Below are 12,763 nucleotides of genomic sequence, written 5' to 3' on the forward strand. Positions count from 1 at the left end.
TCTATTCCAACCCGCTGCTCAAAGCAGGACCAATCCCCAATTTTTGCCCCATCCCTAAATGGCCCCCTCAAGGATTGAACTCACAACCATGGGTTTAGCAGGCACAATCTGAAAGGGTGAACTGGCAAGGAACAAGCAAGATTGTGAATATCTGGAATGTACACATGCCAGAGAGATGCTTTAACATGAATTCAGTCACCCCAAGCAAAAGTTGGCAGATCCAAAAGGGAGAGTGAATAATTTCCCTCTAAGTTTGGTTGACTACCTTCCTTTAGAATGATTTTTAGATAGCCCTTATTATTCCTGAACCAGGGTGAAAGTACCTTGTGTGGCTATGTGAAAAGTTCATGATCTCTCTCAAGGGAAATTAAAAGTGCAAAACTATCAATCAGTTATTTTACATTGATTTTCCTTGTAAGAGGGTTGGCCTAATTTAATTGTTGATTTGCTATGTCCAGGTTTTTGCATTCTCCAGTTACTTCTGTTTCTTTTTAACTTTTGGTAATGATGCAGCATATTCCTGCTCCACAAGCACAAAACCTACTGGCCCCAATAACAAATAAAATTTCAAAAATTAAGTAAACCAAAAAGTTGGATTTTTAGCAAGTTTTCTCAAATGAAAGTGGAACAAAACAACACACTGCAAACCTACTTTATAAGCCCTGGTCTACACTGGGCTAGACGCGATAAATCGACCCCACTGGATTGATCGCTGCCCTCCGATCCGGCGGGTAGTGTAGACATACCCTAAGATTCCAGAAATCTGGTGTTAATGTAACTTTCTGGTTCAGATTTTAAAAGTTTGAAAATTCAAGTGATTGTCACCAGAGTAACTGCAGTTTGGTATTTTTTTTGGTATTTTATAACCGTACATGTTTTTTTTTCTGTATTATATATATATATATATATATATATATATATATATATATATATGTCTAGTGTAGAGAAAGATGGGCCCAAAGCCAAGCCCTGGGCTTTGGGAAACTTCAGATTCAGGTCTGACCTTTGCATCTGTATACCCTACCTTTACAGTAAAGGCTGGAACATAATCCTCTTAGTTTTTGTGGAGTTCCAATCTTGGATTCAGATGCAAACTTTGCAGCTTGAGCTCATCCCTAATGAAGTGAGTCAGAGTTACTCTGGGAACCATAACTTTTAACTTCCCAACCTTTATACCTATAAAATCTCAGTGATCTCACCTATTCACAAGGCTTCATTATGCCAATGACTCACAAATGTAGCTTTCCATTCCTGATGTCTCTATCTGTCCACATCCACATCTCAGGTTGTCTCTTGGTGATATTTCCTGAACGAATTGCTGGTAATTTAAACATAGCCCATCTTTCCTCACTAATCCTTCCTCTTGTGCCACATTCTCTGTCACTGTTGACTATCACTATCTTCCCAGTCACTTGGACATATGACTTGAGAATATTTTAGTCCTTCTCCTCTGCATGTCACAGCCAGGTTGTGTCCAGGTCTCACTCCTTCTTCCTCCATAATGATAAGATAATAAAGCAGTTGATATGTGATTCAATTAATAAAGAACTAAGGGAAGGTAATATAATTAATGCCATCAACGTGGTTTATGGAAAATAGATCCTGTCAAGCTTACTTGATATCTTTTTTAATGAGATTACGAGTTTGATTAATAAAGGTAATAGTGTTGACGTAATAGACTTCTGTGAAGCATTTAACTTGGTACTGCACAATATTTTGATTCAAAAATTAGAACAATACAAACGTAACACTGCACACACTAAAAAAAACACTTGGGAAAATAGTTAAGAAGTTATTAATCTTAGCAAAGTATTAGTGACCTTTATTGAGAATTAGGTTTATACCCAAGTTGAAGTTTTAAATCCAAACTATTTTGAGTGAAAAGGAGCCAAGATCCTCCACTCTTTTTTAAAGGTTGAAAACCAATTATAATGTCTGAAAAACAAGTTGGATAACAGACTGACAAGCTTTTCTTATATTTTCCAAAACCAATTACGGGTACTTCATGGCTGAGACTGAACAAAAAAATATCAGCCCAAAAGATAACATTTGTGGGTAGTAGGAGAAGTTTGAAAGGGGGAGCTTGAAATCTAGCTGTTTTTTTTTTTTAAAGGAGTTGAAAGCAGATTAAAAAATGACACCTGCCCTTGAATCCCCATTGTTACAGGAGTGCTCCATAAAAGAGAGGTGTCTAGGTGTATAGCTAAATACCTAAATAATATGCCAGTAGGTGGTTATCCAGAATATGCAGCATAGTTCATGGGTTTTGTAGGACCAGTACCACTTCTTCTTGTTGTTCATTGCAAATGGCTTCTTACGTGAAGCTCTTTACATGCAGCTCTTCATAACTGTGCTGACTTTTGTGGATTTACAATAGTATTTTCCTTTTAACATTTTTTCCTCCTTGGTTGGTGGGTGAAAGCCTGCACAAAACAATAAGGGAAACTGAGTCGTGCTCTGATACTGCAAATATTTATGCATATGAGTAACTTTTTTTCAAATGAGTAGGCCTATTGAGATCAAACTGATTATTCATTAGCATAAAGTTACTCACATAAGTGTTTCAGGAGTGGAAGGAAAAAAACCCTGTTAGCTTCAAGAGCTTTGACTCAGGTCCTAAACAAATAAAGGAGAAACAATTAAACAAGTGCTGTCAAATGCATAAAGAAAGAAACTTGTGGAGAGAAAAAGAGAAATCTTTTTTTTTCCATTCAACTTCTCTCAATACACTATTCAATCAGAAGTCTCATTTTTAAGTAGGCAGTGCCCATTACAGTAATTGAAATAGGAGCTTAAAATGGAACTGCCATCTCAAGCGTAAGCATAATATTATGTTATTAATATAACACAATCAAAACACAGATCAGATTTCCAGATCTTTAAAAAACAACAGGAAAGATTGTATCCCATTAATGCAGTGTCAATTTCTGAATGTGAACAGAAATTTTCCTGTACGATGACAGTACAGAGAAGCAGGTTTGCATTATTTTGTAAAATGGAGACCATTTTCACCACTAGAGGTTCCACATGATCCATACATGTCTCTGTGACATCTGAGTCTCAATGTCCATCTCTTCTGCCTGGTTTATGGTGCTGTTCTACTCAAACAAAAAACATTATTTATGCCATTTTTTTTCTTAGTTCGTATTTCTCCTTCCATAAGAAACCCCGGATTGCTATCCATAAAGATAACTGGTTTTGTTTAGTTTAACATACATATACGTAGAATTTCCTGCAGAATTTTTGAAGGGTAAAAACATCCTGAAAATCAAGTTTTCAGTTGAAAAATTTCAGTTTCCACTTTATTTGTTTTTACTTCAAATGCCTGTTTTTTAGACCAAAAATTGTGGGTTTTTAAAAACTTTTCTGGGTTTTCTCCACCCGCTTTTTTCTCTTCGTTACACTTCTCTTTCCCAACCCCTGCACACACACTTTTTTCTGCTAAAAGGGAGATAAAGGTCAAACTGTGAGAAAGTGGGGAAATCTTAATGAAAATAGTAAAAATTCACAAAAAGTAGTTTTTTCTCCACAGTTTCCTGATGGTTTTCCCAATTGTAAAATAGTTACTAAGTGTTTGAAAAGCAGGGGGAAGGGAGGGTAAACCCACAATTTTGAAACAAAAGTGTTCATTTTTTTCCAGATTTTGCCATTTCAATTTTTTTGTCAAAAATCTAAATTTCTCTGCTTAAAAAAATTGTTTTTTTTTTTAATAAAACTGAAACTTCTTCTTTTCCCTTTATGCTGCTTTTCTTGGTGAGGGTCGCGGCGGCAGCATGGAGAGTAGGGAGGACCAGACCTCCTTTTCCTCCCCAACAGGTTCCAGCTCCCCCTGAGGGATTCCCCAATGTTCCCAGCCGGGAGATATCATCCCTCCAGCATGTCCTGGGTCAGCCTCAGGGCCTATGCCCAGTGGGACATGCCCAGTATAGTTCCAACAGAAGCCTCCCAGGGGGCATCCTTATCAGGTGCCCAAACCACCTGAGCTGGTGCCTCTCAATCTGGAGGAGTAGCGGCTCTCCTCTGAGGCCCTCCCATATACCCGAGCATCTCACCCTGTCTTGAACAGTAAGCCCAGCCACCCTGCAGAGAAACCTCATTTCCACTGCTTGTACCTTCAACCTCATCCTTTGGTCATTACCCAAAGTTCATGACCATAGGTGAGGATGGGGAAGTAGAGTGACCCAAAGTTCATGACCATAGGTGAGGATGGGGAAGTAGAGTGACCTGTAAACAGAGAGCTCCGTCCAAGAACTCAGCTCCCGCTTCACCACCACGGATCGGTACAGTGCCTGCATTACGGCTGCTGCTACACCAATCTCCTCTGAGGACCGTTACCTTGTGGTGGTGGAGGGGCTTGTGTGTTCCAACAAACCCCAGGGCTATATCGTCTGGAGCCTAGTGCTCCTGGTAGGGTCACCGTAGGCAGATAGGTCTGGGGGGAGGTTCCAGACTAAAAATGATCCACGTCAAGACCCTCTTGAAAGCCCAAAATTACCATGTGAACTTCGCCTAGACTAGGGATACCCGAACCTACCCCTGGGGGTGGAGTCAGGCGAGCATCTGGTGGTCAGGCTACCCATGTGTCCCATGGCCCCGAAAGGCAATGTGGACCCAGTGATGAGCTGCCAAAATCTTAACAACCGGTTCCCTCCTCACCTCATGAGGGGGTCGTGGCCCACCCCCGCCCCCCAGGGACTCCTGCCTCATCCAATCCCCCACGTTCCGTGACGCGCTCCCCCCCACACCCCTGCCCCATCCACCCCCCTCCCCGTCCCCTGACTGCCCCCAGAACTGGGCAGGAGGGTCTCATGGGCCACCATAGTGGGTGCCCACCCCACCCCTAAGAGCCAGAGAGACCTGCTGGGGGGCGAGGTGGGGAGTCCCGGCAGTGCTTACCTGGGGCAGCTCCCAGGAAGCATCCGGCAGGTCCCTCTGGCTCCTAGGGGCGGGGGAGCATAGCTGGGGGGGAGCAGGGGGAACAGCTGCTCCCCCCAACTGATCACATCAAAAGTGGCGCCTTAGGCGCCGACTCCGTGGGTGCTCTGGGGCTGGAGCACCCACAGGGAAAATTTGGTGGGTGCAGAGCACCCACCGTCAGCTCCCCACCCCTTCGCTCTGTCTCCTCTCCTGAACGCACCGCCCCGCTCTGCTTCTCCACCCCCTCCCCCGGCTTCCCGCGAATCAGCTGTTCGCACGGGGGGGCTGAGAAGCAAGTGGCGGCTTCACGCTCAGGCCCAGGGAGGCGGAGGTGAGCTGGGGCAGGGAGCGGTTCCCCTGCGCACCCCTGGGTTACCTGCTGCAGCACGGGCAGCCCTCCTCGCACTCCCCCCCCCCCCCCCGCCCCAGCTCACCTCTGCCTCCCTAGGCCTGAGCGCGAAGCCGCCACTTGCTTCTCAGCACACACACCCCCGCCGGCTTCCCGCGCGAACAGCTGATTCGCGGGAAGCCAGGGGGAGGGGGTGGAGAAGCAGAGCAGGGCGGAGCATTCAGGGGAGGAGTCGGAGTGGAGGTGAGCTGGGGCCAGGGGCGGGGTGGGGAGCTGCTGGTGCGTGCTCTGCACAATTCAAATTTTCTCTGTGGGTGCTCCAGCCCCGGAGCACCCACGGAGTCGGCGCCTAAGGCGCCGCTTTTGGCCAGTTGTTAAATTTAGAAGCCCTTTTAGAACCAGTTGTCCCTCATGGGACAACCAGTTCTGGACAACCAGTTCTGAAAGGGCTTCTAAATTTAACAACCGGTTCTAGCAAACCGGCTCCAGCTCACCACTGTGTGGACCCATTTAGTGGGCTCATCGCTCATGAGGCGGAGGTGAGGATCAGGTGTGATGCCAGAATGGCAGCAGGAGAGACGGACCATGCAATGGAACTGGCCCTCAGCAATGGAAAAAAATAAAACTGAAACTTTTTGTTGGCAAATTTTAGACTGATTCTATTAGAAAGCCAGGTGTTAAAATAGGGGATGAAGGATAATGGTATGTATTTTAAGTGTGTATGTATAATGATATGTATTTTATATAATCTATTTTTATAGTGTGTCCATCACTGTAGCAGCTGAATAAATACTTCTGAATTTACCAAGGTGCAAATGTAAACACAATGTGTGAAAAGACCCAAGATAAGACACAAAAATATTATTCCTGGTGGAAACTTAATATGCTATGGGTTTAATTCTATTAGTATAAATGGCCGCAGTGCACTAATTCATTGTTTCTGATGTAAATAATTTTTCAACAATAAAACTGAGGGAACGCCAAATTTGTGTGAATGTGATTTTGGGAATAAAATTAGGTACACTTGACAGTTATGGCTAGGTACCAAATACAGATCTGTCTCTGGACTGTGAAAAGGATGTCTTTTATATCTCCCACCCTTGTTTCCCCATAGGCCTTGCCAGGGCCCTAAACTACAATAATGTTTGCCTTTAGGACTACATTTCCCAGCAATCCGTAAGAAGAGTTCCATTCCACCCTGTTTATGGAGTGTTAGTCTTGGGCCTTAAAAGCAGTAGCAGTATGAGATTTTCCCCCAGGCTGCTGCTGCCTCACTTACTACGCCCTTGGTCCACCAGGTTTTGTTCCTAGAATGGAGACATTCCATACGTAGAGCTAAATCTGAGTTACACGTGCAGCGTCACATATACCAAAACTCTTGAGAAATGTTAAAAGGAAGTATGGGAAAGAGAGTTCTTTGGTTGCTGGATCAAAATTGCTCTGTTGATAAATTCCTCAGCTGTATGTGTTTTAGGAGTGTGGTGAAGGTCTTTGGACAATTTAAGTATGTCATCTTTTATCAGAAAAGCTTTTCAAAATCACGTCATTAGGTTTTAACGCTAGTTGCTTTGCTAGATTTTCTCCAATGTTATTTACATAGCACTATTCACAGGGGAGGTCAACTGAAAAAAGCCCCCAAAACAATACTATTTTGAGCCCGAACAGCGAAAATTGCATATTTGTACAGGAGTTCTTGTTGTAAGTTATATGTTCCCAAGCCAGAGTGTTACATGTGATTCCCTGAAACCATAGTAGAGTATGACTCAGAAGGAAGGAGCCAAAATATTTTTTAGGGTTAAGAAAGCAGCCTCCTCATTTGGATGTTGGAAGATAACTGCAGGGAGATCATGTTTTTTTCTTATTAATCAAAGTGTGTTAAGTAGCTCCAAGCTTTCTGTGCTTCCTGCCTTTGTTATGTCTGTCTCTAGAAGACACAGCATAGGATTTTTTCTCACTGTAATCTCTGCCAGACTGGTTCAGAAATGCAAGATTTTCCCATCAGCTCTTTGGATTCTCATTTGTCAGGCCATGTCAAATACACTAGCAGGACAAGATGAATTTGAAGGAGCTATGTTTAGGCTGGCCATAAAGGCAGACTGTCCTTCCAGATTTTGTTAGCTATTACTGGAATTAGCAATAGGGTCAGTGAACTCAAAAACGCAAGTGCTTCATGTGTACAAAATCTGCTATAATATCACACTTTGTCTGGGCATAGTGTAATGCATTATTTCAACCTTTTCCCCCATTGTGCCTGTCAGATAGGAACCCACTACTCGCTTCTGTTGATATCTAGCTTTTGTAAAACGGTAAAGATGCATAGTGTGTGGGGCCAGAGCTAGCTGTAGCCAGAATCCTATACGTTCCCTAAATTATTTACCCCCCATGTAACACCCTAATGGTAAATAATTCATCTGCCTTTTAGGTGTGTGCACCCTTTAAGTATTTATACTCTGTTACAGTGATTTTCAATGGTCACCCACCTCCCTTAGGCTCCTTTAAGGCTGACATTTTCAATCTTTACTCATAAAAAAATCCCTCCAGCCCCTGATTGATTGAACTCCTTCCAATTAGTCAACATCTTTCTGGCAATGAGATACCAAAGACAGAACGTATATTTTTTCCAGATATCATCTCACTCAGGCTCTTGAGAGAGGATCCTATCATCACCGTGCTCTGTGACATGGTATCTCTCAGGCAGTGTCTTAACTGCAACAGAGGTGTGGTTTTATGTCAAGCTAACTCTTGCCTAGAAGATGAACCCTGGGTAAGCAGCCCAGAATGACACTGACGCTTTCTGCAGATCTAAAAGTTATGGAGGTTTCTTGCTGGATCATTCACAGAATAGTTGGATAATGTTCTTTCCAGACAGGATGCTTAGATACCAAAGGTGACAGATGCTTTGGAATGTATGATTAATGAGCCCGATTTTTCAGAGGTCCTAAGCACCTGCAGGTTCCATCAGCTGCAGTTATGAGTGCATAGTGCCTCTAAAAGAATCAAGCACATGATCCCCTTGGATTACAGTGGCACCGAGAGGTTCCAGTTAGCATTGGGGACTCACTCTGCTAGACAGTGTACATTCTTACAGAAAGACACAGTCCCTGCCCTGAAGAATTTACTGGCTAAGTGCATGATTCATCTTCCATTAAAGTTAACCAGAATCTTTCCATTGATCTTAACTGGCTTGTTGGTCTAGGGGTATGATTCTCGCTTAGGGTGCAAGGGGTTCAAATCCTGGATGAGCCCATTTTTAGGCGACCATATGGCCTAGTGGAAAGAGCACTGAGCCAGGATTCAGGAGATCTGGGTTCTATTCCTGTGACTGGCCTTCTGGGCACTTCCCTCTTGGATGAGGGATAAACCGGCTCAAGCCTGGTCAGGCAGGTATTAGTAATGAACCCTTTAAGAGTTTACGTTTAGCAAAAGCTAGTTTGAAGCAGTTTCTCCCTGCTACTTTCCTTCCTTCAAGACCTTCTCTTATTTTCTCCCCCACCTGCTCCGCACTCCCTGCCATCCTTGCTTGCACAGCAGTACAGTGGGAAGCTTTGGGGTTTTTTTCTTTTGAGACAATTTCCCTTTGTCTTGTTACTGCAGCTGCTTTTACTTTATTAGTTACTTTTAAAACCATACATCCTTCTCATACTACAAGTAACACTACTTACTATTCTCAGGGCCTTCATTTACTTGCTAATTAGGGCCTTTTCCATACTGGTCACAAACTGTAAGAGAAAATGTTACTTTCTTAACCAAACTTAAGCTAACTTTTATTATTGTTAATTATTATTATTTTATTTATGTATTTATTTATGCATTTATTTATTAATTATCCTACAAACACCATTTAGGCAGGGCAGATGCCTTTATACATTTTTCCCTCATGCTCCATTTCTATGGGGACCAGGCTGTGGTCTCCAAAAAGCTTGAGGTTATGTCAGTGTCCAGCATTCTACTCAAAATGTAGATAAAATGTACAGAAGGTGTGCCAATATACTCATAATATGGAAAAGAAACCAAAATGCTTTCCATTAATACTATTTTTCATAAATAATTGTTATGAATGTAGCATATATAAAACAGAAAACTTCAAATAAAATAAAATAAAATAAGTACCATGTCTCCTACCTTTTGTTAGTTCTTTGCTTTTCTTGTTCATAAGGTTGAGGAGCTGTCCCTTAGAATGGACATTTTCCTTCCTTCTGTATATTTTTATTTCTATTATATCTATTTCTATCTCTATTCTATCTGTATATATATTTCAATTATATATTCCTCACAAGATTCTTTTTTCCCTTTATATTTTTCTCTGTGTTTTCTTCATTTTTGTCTCCTCCATGCTCTTTTCTTCCGGAAAATCTCTCTTCCTCTCTTCCATGAATACCCTATTTTTCTTATTATTATCAAACCTAATGCCCCTCCACACTCTGAAATGACTCATCACTCCTGTCCTTTCTCCAGTTTCTGCCTCCCCTGCTGTCCTCCACTTCCAGTTTACCCTATGTCATATGACAAGGGTAAAAAAAATAAATTTTCTTTTAATACTGAACAAGGAACTTTATTAGAATAAGAGAAACAATAATAAAGTAGCAACTGGCTACTTCCAAACTCAGCTTTCTGGTTCTCATCCAGCCTATTCATTCCAGCTGTCACACTGCCTGCTCCTCACCTCCCTGTCCCAGCTTTGAGGTGGCAGTAGCTGCTGCAAGATCCATCTAAACAAGTTCCCTTTCTGCAACAAACCCTTTTTTAAGGATTTCCATCCATTTTGACCTTTTGGACAGGACAGTGATCTGAGGCGTGCCTTCTCTCCTGTTGACCAATTATGTACAACTGAGGTATTCCTGGGGCTTGAAAAATGAAGAATCTATAGTGCAGCAGGTTGATCACAACATGATATTTTATTGACACTCGTAGGCAGAGAAAAACTATCCAGGTTGTCTTGAGAAGATAACATCCATGTTGATAGAAGGCGCTCCCTTCAACACTTATGTGCTTAAAGAAATGGGGCTCGATCATCTTTCCATTGTTATTAAGGAATTATTTTAAAGAGGGTCATCACCGGTGAAGATTTTTTTAAGACACACTGAAATAGGGGTATTTTCACCTATCTCTAATATACACAGTTTATTCCATGGTGTGATGAGGATGTTAAAAGCCTGAGAAGTAAGACTGTAGAGGCTGTGTCATAGAGTAATTTAGGATAATTTTGTCATAGGACCAGAGTATATGTGATAGAGAAGCTGGGGAGTGTTGACACCTCCAACATTTTGCACTCTGTTACTTTAGTTGAGTAGAATTTTGCTGGAATCCAACAGTATATTTAAGATTTTTATTTAGAGTTAGCAGGGAACGGATGAAGACATTAGTGTGACATTGTTGACATATCATAGCCCAGTTTTCTTCCCATAGGGACTAAGCTCTTCGTCCTAACCTTCTGGAAAGGGGCAGATTATATACAGATATTTATTGAGCTAATAGCAGGAATTGCACGCAAAATGAGGTTTGGCCCTAAAGTTGACAATCATGTCTTCTAAAAGTGACTAGTTGTTTCTGCAGCATAGGGTTAATTCCATGGAAAATGCCATGGACAAAGGAACTGATGGGAGCCTAACTGTAAGGTGAAAGGAGAAGAAACTTCGGATAGAACATCAACTTTTTCTTAACCACCATGTGACGTTGCACCCCATAATTCTTTATAGAAATATGCTTATGAGTGTAAATGTGACATAACTGGAATATGTTTTATGCTAGATATGCCATGTAACATACCTTTGCAAAGATTATGTTCTACTGAATATATTCATCCTATTTGTATGCATGTATCATTTTTATATCTGAAGTTATGAGAGTTGGGCTTGTGTTTAAAGTGTTTGCTGTAGGAAGCACAAAAGGCAGATTTGGTCAACATAGTGTGAAGGGGTTATTCAAGTAATTGGGAGTACTTATCTAACAATGGACTTTGGAGACGTCAATCCACATCTGAGCATTACTGGGAACATTCAAACTAACATGTAAACAATGATGTTGGCCTGCAAAAAGCTGAATCATTCATAGACATGTGATTTGCCTAGGTGGCTAGAGACCCCATCTTGTGGCTGTGAGGTGGGACAAGAGAAAGACTATATAAACCCCTGGAAACCCCTCCATTTTGTCTTCAGCTGGCTCAAGAGATAGCCTCTCCACCCCAAAGAGATGCCTGAAAGAAACTGGAACAAAGGACAGTAACTACCTGGGTATGAGTGATTGCTGGACCCAGACTAGGAAGGAGTCTAGTCTGTGAAAGAAGCTTATTGGAACATCTCTGAGGGTGAGATTTACCTGCATTTAGTTTCCTACTGTATTAGGCTTAGACTTGCTTGTTTTATTTTATTTTGTTTGGGAATTTACTTTGTTCAGTCTGTTATTACTTGTAACCACTTAAATTCTACTTTTTATATTTAATAAAATCACTTTTTACTTATTAATTAACCCAGAGCAAGTATTAATACATGGGGGAGCAAACAGCTGTGCATATCTCTCTATCAGTGTTATAGAGGGCGAACAATTTATGAGTTTACCCTGTATAAGCTTTATACAGAGTAAAATGGATTCATTTGGAGTTTGGATCCCATTGGGAACTGGGTATCTGGGTGTTGGAGACAGGAGCACTTCTTAAGCTATTTTCCGTTAAGCCTTCAGCTTTTGGGGGATATGGTTCAGACCTGGGACTGTGTTTGTAGCAGGCTAGCATTTCTGGCACAGCCAGGCAAGGTATTGAGTCCCAAGCTTCCAGGGAAAATGGGCTTATAGGTAGTCTCAGCACATCAGGTGGCAGTCCCAAGGGGGTTTCTGTGACCCAACCCATCACACACCACTGGATGGAACATGACATAGGGCCACCTAGGAGCCACTGAAGTCTCACTCAGTTGCAAAAGCCAAATCCTCCAGCTGCTGCTTCTCAAGTAACCATTTTATTTTAAGCTGCCACCCAAGTTCCACATTTTCCTTATTTGGCTCTCTCAACACCCATTTCATGCTCTTTTTCAACTCTTCTTACATGACTCTCTCCTCAGTCCCTCTTTATATGACTCATCCCATGCCTTCCTATCCCTTTTCCAGGCCTCACTCTTCACTATCTTGCACTCTCGCCCACCCATGCTTCTCCTTGACTGTCTAGTGTTCCTTTCCTAGCTCACAGCTCTCCACATCAGTCTCACGCCCTTCCTTGTCTGTCTCCCACCTAGAGCTCAGCAAGTAATTGATTTTTCAGTTCAGCGGCTGAAGTGAAAAATCCTTCCCAAATTTTTTTGGGACAAACTGAAATGGAAATTTTGGGGGTTTTCTCACCAAAGTGAAATACAATGAATAAATAATAATAATTAATTGCAATAATAATTTTGAGTCAAACAAAACATTTATTTGACGTAAAACATTTTTCAGTTTTTTAATTTGTTACATTTTTGGGTGATTACCACTTTAAAAAAAAACATTTAAATAAATCTAGCTAAATTTTGAAACAAA

Source organism: Lepidochelys kempii, chromosome 1 (assembly GCF_965140265.1).
Source record: "Lepidochelys kempii isolate rLepKem1 chromosome 1, rLepKem1.hap2, whole genome shotgun sequence".
NCBI lineage: Eukaryota > Metazoa > Chordata > Testudines > Cheloniidae > Lepidochelys > Lepidochelys kempii.